The sequence below is a fragment of the Rhinolophus ferrumequinum genome, chromosome 22 (genome assembly GCF_004115265.2).
Source record: "Rhinolophus ferrumequinum isolate MPI-CBG mRhiFer1 chromosome 22, mRhiFer1_v1.p, whole genome shotgun sequence".
Classification (NCBI taxonomy): Eukaryota; Metazoa; Chordata; class Mammalia; order Chiroptera; family Rhinolophidae; genus Rhinolophus; species Rhinolophus ferrumequinum.
The window spans coordinates 52,382,808-52,391,434 of record NC_046305.1 but is presented as its reverse complement, the minus strand read 5'-3'; positions in this window follow the sequence as shown (position 1 = coordinate 52,391,434).

Genomic DNA, 8,627 nt, shown 5'->3' with positions numbered 1-8,627 from the left:
AGAACAGAGTGTTCGACGACCCGGTGCCAGCAGAGCCGAGCTCTAACCACCGAGAATTGCAGTGGAGAAGGATTGGCTATTTTATTATGAACGGCACCACCCAGGAGAACGGGAAGCCAGGGCTCAAAAGCTGGAACTCCCTGATCCAGGGTTCGGGGCAGGATTTTAAGGGGCTACAGGGGGCAGGTGTGTGGAAGTGCTGGCGGGGTGAGTTTTAAGTGGAGAAACTTGGAGCTTGGCCATTTATGGTAAAGGGTTGTCAACACTGGATCTTACTGGATGGTGGACCCTCTGCTTCTGGAAGGGTTCCAGTGTCCAAGTTCTGGTTGTGTCCCTTTGATTCCGTTATGTGTGTGGTGGGGTGGGAGGTGAGGGGTGATCGAGGGGTTGGGGGGTGGGAGTGGGGGGAGCGGCTTTGATTCTGGGTGAAGCTGGAGGTTAAAGTTCTCTCCTGCACAGGCTTGGGCCACATGACATGCGGTTTTCGTCTGTTGTCTCAGAAGAGCAACTTATTAGCTCATTAAACAGGGTAGGACCATTTTGTGCTGCTTCTGTGGTTACATATCTTCGCTTTCAGAGTGTTTGAACAGCTCTTATAACAAGGCAGGTTTTAACAGCCTCACGTTTTTATAGCCCTTGATGCTTTTCAAAGACTGTCCTTCAGACCTCTCTGGATTCACTCTGTCCATTTGTCATTTGTCCTCAGGCGACCTGGCTTGTACATCAGGGAAAGAATGGTTTGTCTGCAGGTTCAAGGAGGCCCAGGGGAACTCAGTGCCCCTCCCTGATTTACTGGGGGGGGGGAGAGGAAGTTGCTCCAGGAAGAGAACCCCCCGGGATGGGAGGGGGGGTTCTACCAGACTCCCGGCCAACCTGTCGTCCCTGTTGGGGTGGGGGTGGCGGCTGGGCATGGACTTCCTGGAGGAACCTTCGCTGCGCGTGTTTCTCCTTCTCTTACAACACTGAGGGTGAGTCCCACAGCCCGTCAGCCCCTCACGCAGGAAGTAGCCTCAGGGTGGACGTGAGAGGCGGGGGATGGTGGCCCTTCAGACTTCGTGGCCTCCTTGTAAATGGTCTGCAGCAGGGAGTCTCCTGCCTGTGATGCAAACCCCCTCCCAGGCCGCAGGGTCTCAGGGCCTCCCCAGCCCCCACCCCAGGAGGCTGTGGACTGTGGACGGGGCGTTGCCGACACCCCCAATTCCATCAGCCTTCATCAAGGGGTCTTCACGTCCACAGTATCGCATGGTCTGGATGATTGTTTTCTCAAAATGCTGTATTTCTATCGGTCTTAAATACACAGTCAAAGGTAGAGCACTCAGCTGGCAAATGCTCCCCCCTCCCTGCGAGTCCCGGGGCGACATGTTCCAGGCAGCTGCCTCTTCTGCGTCCTGCCCAGCTCCCCCTTAATCATGAAAGCGGGTTCATGCTAACACCCCCCTCACAGGCTTGTCGGGAGGATTACGTGATTTCAATGTGTCAGGGCCTCAGCACTCACGGTTGGCACAGCAGACGGTTTCCTTAAATTCAGCAGAGGCATCGTCAGTCTTGGGGCTGCGAATGTCGCTATGAGTCCTGTGTGACTGGCAGGAAGGATGTACCTTCGTGGGCACCAGCCTCAGCGGCCTGAGGGCGGTTTGGTGCCGGCTGGTGAGAGCTGGCTGAGCCCCAGCCGTGAGGAGGAGGAGGGAGGAGCCACGTCAGCAGGTCACCAAGGAGCCCAGGTGAAGGAGGGGCACGTCCCCTGCACGTCCGTCCCCTGCACTGTTGGTGTGTTGGGTTGTCTCTAGAACTCATCTTGTCAGCTGTCTTCCACATTGGGGGCTGGAAAAAACAAAAGGTGCCAAGGGAACTTTTCTTTGGTTCTGGAATAGAATGGTAATCTGCTTCAGCCCCACTTTTACAGAAAACTGAAACCAACGGGCACAGATGACCTGTTCACGTTCACCCGTGAGTTAAATAAAGGAAGGAAAACTCCGATTCTGGCCTGGGCACGTTCTTATTGCCCCTCTGGTCACCATCATTTTATGACACCTCCTTTCCGACACAGTAAGGAAACCATCCCAGCAGCGTTTGGGGCTTCCCACGATCTCCCTCCTACCTACCCTTTTCCACAGAAGGAGCCTAAGTGGGCAATTTCCAAGCTCGCCTCCTGGCCTGCCCACCTTAGGGGCTTTGCCCACACCGTCCGCACACCCCTCCTGACCTCTCCAATTCCACCAGGTTTTGTTCACAAGGTTAGCTCTTCCAGAAGGCTGCCTGCTTCTCCAGACCAGACATGACACCCCCTCCCCTGGGTGCCATGGACTTGGCCTGCTGGTGGCTCATCACTGTCCCCACCCCTGCCTTGGTCCTCCTGACCTGGATTTCGAGGCTGCACCTGCACCTCCCTGGTCTCTGTGTCTCCAGGGCCCAGCGCAGGGCCTAGCCACCTGGGGGTCACCTATGTGCCTGTGGAATGGAGGGGTAAGAGCCACACCGGCAGGGTGGCATGAACAGAAGCCGCTCTTCCCTCGGCTGGTCTTGGGACATTTGTCACAGAGTGGAAAATCCCAGTGTCTTCATGCAGCCTGAAACCCGCCCACGAGGGTAGAAGGTCAGATTTCTCACAGGTTAAGTCCATCCTAAATCCAGGCCATCCATTGCTCCTGCCCCCCAGGGCCTCCCATCAGTGTGGGATTCAGGGGGTGACACTCTCCAGCACTTGCCTTCCCCTGTCACCGTTGGAGCCCCATGGCTGCCTATTTCCAGGTGGCCTATCAGGGAACGTCTCCTGCCGAGGCCCTCTGCCCTCTCCCGGTACTCCCTGGCTCTTCCTGTCTCCCTGGCTTCTTTCTTCCCACCCTTCAGTCTTTTTCTCCGATGCCTCTGTGTCTCTCTCCCTTGCACCTCTGCCTGTCTCTCTTTTTCATTCTCCCTCTCTGCCCCTCAGAGTTTCTCAGTGTCTCTCTGCCTGCTCTCCTGTGTCTGTGTCTGTCTGCCCCTGTCCTTGCCTTTCTCTTCTGCTCTTATCAACGGCTAGAATATGGCAGTGAGGAAGGAAGAGTGGGAGAGGGGGCCTGGGCTTTAGCACTTCGGACCCCCACTTGTCAGCTCCACTCTGCCCCCGAACCAAGCCCTGCCTGTCCCAGGGCTGCCAGGAGTGCCAGGGAGGGGGGGCGGGAGCAGAAGGTCAAGGGTGGGGTGGCTCAGAAGTTCAGAGCCCCACAGAAGTGGGATAGGTGTGTTTCTGGCCCAGCAGGTTCTGCTGGGCAGGGCTGACAGGGCAGGGCCTCAATGAGAAGAGCTGGCTCATATAGAGGGAAGGCGTATCAGCAGGGAGGAGTGGTGGGCGGGGCCGGGGCTCCTGGGGGGTGTGGCAGGGACCGCTGGGGGACATCCAGTGGGTCAGTGTAAGAAGTGCCTCCCCATGGTAGGGAGCTGGGGGTTCCCTGTCAGGGTGGCCGAGAGCCCTGTGGTACCCAAGATTGATGTTGCCTGCCTGGGAGGGGGCTGGGGACTTCCTACTCATCCTCCAAGGCTCAGCTCACGTGTCCCTTCTCAGTCTGGCTCTTGAGGCCCCCAGATTATGTCTTCCTGTTCAGTCCTTCTTGGGCGCGCTGTTCATTTGCAATTCTTTATTTATGTGTTTTGTTCTCTCTCTGTATGTACATGTTTTGTTGTCTGACTTTCCCACTACATTATAAACGCCATGAGAGTGGGCTCCTGTCTGTATCTGCTCCTGGTGCATAGACGGTGTGATCGCAAGGTCTGGGGACAGGTGCTGTGATGGTCTATTGACTTGTCCAAGTGCCATAGGTGTGTCTGGCCCGTCCTGGCTGAGGTCCCGTGGCTCATCCTGTGGGAAAGGCTGGGGTGAGGGGAAGGGACGTGGCCCAGGCTGGGATCAGAAGGAAAGCGATCTGGGGTCAAACCAGATTACAGCAGAGCGCAGTGTAGACACTCTAGGTAGATAATTGTGAGGGCTGAGGGCCTAGTAACATGTGCTGGTCTTTTCTCTGTGCAGACTCTGCGTGCGGCACGTGATATTTGTGATATCACTGAATCTTCGAGACAGCTCTGCGTCTGAATGACGCTGGAGTGGTCATTCCTATTTGGTGGCGGAGGAAACGGAGGCTCTGCTTGTAGGGGTTCAGTCACCTCCCTAAGGTCCCAGAGCCGGTGCTGAGCCGAGCGTCTGTCCCTTTCTCTGCACATCAGGCTGTCCTCCAGATTGCTCACATTCCTGGAAATGGACAAAATACCCAGGGCCCCCGTGACTCAGACAGAGTTCACTAGAGTAATTACTCCCCTTTATCCAATGATATTCTTTAGCGTACAAGGTGGTACATGTAAGAAGCCCATGGATATGGTAGTTCTGAATTCATGCCGTAATAATAATAATAATAGTGCTGAGATCCAAGATTGCTTTACCTTTTGGGTCACACCATCAGCCCCACTGGGCCAGTGGGTCTTTCCATCACAACTGCTACTAACCCGTCTCTCCCCACACCAGGCCCTCACCAAGCCCGTTTTTCAACTTATGTGCAGGACTCTGGTTTGTCTTGATTTCATGTCCTATGAGTAGGGTTTCCCCATAGTTTAAAATCTGTTGACATCTTTTTGAATTTTGATTTTGCCATCCTCAATGAGCCATCGCTCCCTTTTTCATCTTCAGCATTTTTATTCAAATCCTTCGTTGTCATCTCCCAAGCATCCACGAATGTTGGGCAACAAACCCCAGGCACTCCTACGTACATTGCCCCACTGGACCCTCCCAAGAATCCGTGCGGAGGGCACTGAGATCCCCATTCCACAGAAGCATAACTGGGGAGACGTGCTCACGCACCCAGATGGCGCACTTATTTCACTTCACCATCATTGTCTGGTGTAGTGTTTCCAGAATTGAACTTTAGGATGACGGTAGCCCATTAGCCGTGAGTCTGTGCTGTGTGCTGCACAAACCACTAACGCGCCAACAGGAACGATCTATCATTGAAGTCCTGTGATTCTGTGACTGCCAGAGGGAGAGAAGAATGTGTGACACACACGCGTGCGTTGGTGTGTGCACGTGCACATGTGTGGTGTACTAACGCCACTGTTCATTATTATCAACGAGTCCATTTTCATTGCTGAACGCCCACGGTCATTATCTCATTTATCACCCATAGTCTTCCGACTCCCAAATCTGGAGTTTCTATTCTGGTTTTTCACTACAACGCAAGTTTCTCCCTTAACGCCATTCCTCATTACCGGCGCTCTGTTAGTGTTTTTACATGTGTGTGATGAGGTTTACATCTCAAGCGTGCATCTCTGACAGCGTGGCCAAGACCTGGATATGGCCCCTGAACCTTTCGAGTTCACTTTGGACGCACCAGCCTGTTACTGAACCAGGCACGTAGGGGATAGCATTGAATTTCGATAGTAAGCCCAATACGGCCAGCATAGGACTTGTCTGATCGATGTGTGGCTTCCGGAGGGTGGATAGAGTGTGATCTGTAGACTTCTGGTGTCTGAGGAAGTTAAAGGTGTGTTGTTGCTTAAAATCACACAGAGGCTTGGTTCACATTCTGGTTCCAATGAAGCCGAGGATTCTTGTTCAAACTTCCTGGTTTGTTATTCTGTCAAATTTAGGTAATAGCAACATTCTCTGGGTTGGTATTTGCAGATAAATGAGAGAAAGAACCGGCAACATTACAAGTAAATTGAAGTATAAAATACCCACATGTTCTCACACTGTGTGAACGAAAGGTGACCCATATGGTCTTTTCTTAGTGATGTTTTCATCTGGGGGTGGGTGGGAACGAGGCGAGGGAGGGGACCCGTGAGGTGAGACAGAGCCCTGCTGGTCCTGGGCTGTGGGCCTTAGGGCCTTTTCTGTCTGGAACGTTGTCCCCGTACCCCTTCATTTCTTTGCCTGGGCAATTTGTATTCATCCTTCAGTTCCCACCTAAATGTCATATCATCAGAAAAATCCTTTTCCCCCTTGCGTTCCACCAGCCATATCCTCATTCAGAAACTTGCACCTTTCTACCATTGCACGATTGGGACCTGTATCTTTAATTCTGTGGTTATTTATTTTATATCTGTCTTTCTCACTAGACTGTTAGCTTTACGAGGGCAAGGACCTCCCCAGTGTCCCTAGCTCCTGAGATGGTGTCAGGCCTATTGGCACATAATAGTGGCCAAGTAAATATTTGTGGAATGCATGCATGTCCTCAGTATCTTCTCTGTACCGGTGGGGTAGAAATAGGTGACCAGGACTTTTCCTGGTCTGACATGTTTTGGGTCCAAGTGTGGGTTCTGACTCCTGCAGCTGTTGGAGTGGAAGGTGGGTTGGGGAACAGCTAAAGGGAAGTGGAGTCCTGCCCTGGCTTGGCCAGCAGGTGGTGCAGGTGAACTGGCTCCCTGGCCGGGGCTGGGGACTGGGGAAGCTTTGCTGCGTGAGGAGGTGGGGTGCCCAGGTGGTGCAGGTACAGGAAAGAAGGGGGAATGGCTGGACATGCAAACACGCTGGGGCACTTGCTGAGGGGTGTGTCACATATTGGCATCCTGATACTTCTGGCCACAAAACTGGTCTTGGCATGGCAGGATCCAGTGGCCAGGCAGCCTGTGCTGAGACTCGGAGGTCAGAGAGGAGCCATGATGTGCTTCCCAGATGAGTCTGCAGCGCTGCCTGAGGACAAGTCTCCACTTGCTCTTGTTCAGCTGTCCTCACAAATATTTCCACGTTTCACTTCCTTTCCCAGGTTTCCGTTCTGGCCCCCTGCCTTCAGCAGAGAACTGAGGGCCATCAGCAGGACCTCTCTCCCCTTCCTGGGACCTCACAGATGTTCCTGCGACCACAATCCCAGAGCTGCCTTCTCATTAGCTTCAGCAGGTGATGAGTCCCTTTCTGTAAGGTCCAACTTTCTATTCCTTCTCTTGATGTCCTCCTCTTCACTCCCCTTTGGGACCTCTCCCCCTTAAAACAAAACTCATCGCTTTTACCTCCCAAATTTATATTTATAGCCCAAACATCTTTCTTTAACACTAGGATCAAATTTTATGTGCTTTCTCCACTTGGATGTCTAGTAGGCATGTAGAACGTCCATTTCCGAAGCCGAGCTCCTGGTCTTCCCTCTAAAACTGCTCCCACCACAGTCTCCTCCAGCTCAGTAAATGCAATGCCACACATCTAGTTGTTCAGATCAAAATCCTTGGGACCGTCACTGACTCCTTTCTTTCTCTCATTCCCCTCATCCAACTGGCTCTACCTTCAAAATATACTCGGAATCCAGCCACTTCTCAGCCCCCTTGCTGCCACGCTGGGTCAGCCATCTACCACTTGCAGAACTGTGATGGCCTCCGAATTGCTCTCCCTGGTTCTGCTGTCCCCCAGCCCTTGAGTGTATTCTCAACACAGAAATCAGCGAGATCCTGTTAAAATCCAAATCAGATCATGTCTCTCCTCTACTCACAACCCCCTGATGGCTTCTCGTGTCCCCCAGAGTAAGAGCCAAAGTCCCTACTATGGCCTCAAAGTTCCTACACAATCTGGCTCCTCGTTTTACCTCCGACCGCGTCTCCTACTATTTCTCTTCTCTCCCTGCGCTCCAGCATCATTGCCCTCTCCCTTCAGTGAGGTCTTTTCACGCATTTGTAGTACAGTTAGATATATATAAAAAAATACATTCTGCTTGCTGTCTTGGAAGTCTTCCTACCTCCTAAATGACTTTTTAAGAATTGCATACATTTCAGATCACTGTTGTTGTCATACAGTTCAGTGGGTTTTGACCAACGTATGGTCATATTTCACATTTGCAGTATCATACAGAATAGTTTCCTTTCCCTAAAACAATCCTTTGTAGTCCCTCTATTCAACCCTCTCCCCAAACCCTGAAGACCTGGTAACCACTGATCTTTTTACTATCCCTCTGCTGTCTTTTTCAGAATGTTACGTAAGTGGACTCGTACAGTGTGGAGCCCTTTCAGATGGGCTTCTTTCCTTTATCAATATGCATTTAAAGCTCCCCCATGTCTTTTCCTGGCTTGATAAATCATTTCTTTTTAATTGCTGAATAATATTCCATTGTCTGGATGGACCACAGTTTGAAAGGATGTCTTGGTTGCTTCCAGTTTGGGGCAATTGTCAATAACGGTGGTATAAATATTTGCATGCAAGCTTTTGTGTGGACATAAGTTTTCAAATCAGTTGAGTATATTCCTAGAAACATGATTTCTTGATAACATGGTACGACTATATTTAATTTTGTAAGAAACTGCCAAATTATCTTCGAAAAGACGTGTACCATTTTGTGTTCCCAACGCCTTCAGCGATGATGGAAAGTTCCTGCTGCTCCACGTCCTTGGACCAGCTCAGACTTGGGATTCTAGGCATTCTGACGGTGTGTAGTAGTGTCTCATTATTGGTTTAGTTTGCAATTCTTTAATGACAAATGAAGCTTAGCATCTTTTCATATGCTATTTGCCACCTGTATATCTTTTTCAGTGAGATTTCTGTTCAGAAATTTGGCCCATTTTTAAATTGGATTGTTTGTTTTCTTATCGCTGAGCTTTAAGTGTTCTTTGCATATTTTCAATACAGGTCCTTTATTAGATATGTGTTTTGCAAATATTTCCTCCCAGTCTGTGGCTTGTCTCTTTATTTT